The 429-nt window shown below is 12.1% G+C and overlaps 1 protein-coding gene across 3 annotated transcripts in view; it reads left to right on the top strand.

Moving 5' to 3' along the window:
- Nucleotides 1-429, top strand: part of LOC107655318 (arf-GAP with SH3 domain, ANK repeat and PH domain-containing protein 2-like) — a 77712-nt gene that overhangs the window by 66867 nt on the left and 10416 nt on the right. The gene's annotated exons all lie outside the window — the stretch shown is intronic.

The raw sequence follows: 429 nt of genomic DNA, 5'->3' as shown, positions 1-429 counted from the left end.
CCTTAAACCGCATAAACACATTTCATTACACCAAATACACAAAATAATGTTCTTTTTAGCAGCATCATATGACCCCTTTAACGAATTTATTCAATATAATAATGTTTTACAATAATGATGATAATAATAATAATAATAATAATAACAACATTTAATAATAATAATAATTATTATTATTTTAACAATTAATTATTATTTAAATATAATGAAATTATAACAACATTTATTATTATTATTATTAATAATGAATTTATTAAATTGTTATGCAATAATGATACAATAAAACATTTAATAATAATAATAATAATTATTATTATTATTATTATATAATTGATTCAATATAATTAAATTATAACATTTATTATTATTAAATAATAATTATATAATTTAATTAATTTGTAAAATATTATTGTAATATGTATTTATTAT

The sequence above is a fragment of the Sinocyclocheilus anshuiensis genome, unplaced genomic scaffold, assembly GCF_001515605.1.
Source record: "Sinocyclocheilus anshuiensis isolate Anshui unplaced genomic scaffold, SAMN03320099.WGS_v1.1 scaffold1096, whole genome shotgun sequence".
NCBI lineage: Eukaryota > Metazoa > Chordata > Actinopteri > Cypriniformes > Cyprinidae > Sinocyclocheilus > Sinocyclocheilus anshuiensis.
This window is presented reverse-complemented; position numbering and strand designations above follow the sequence as displayed.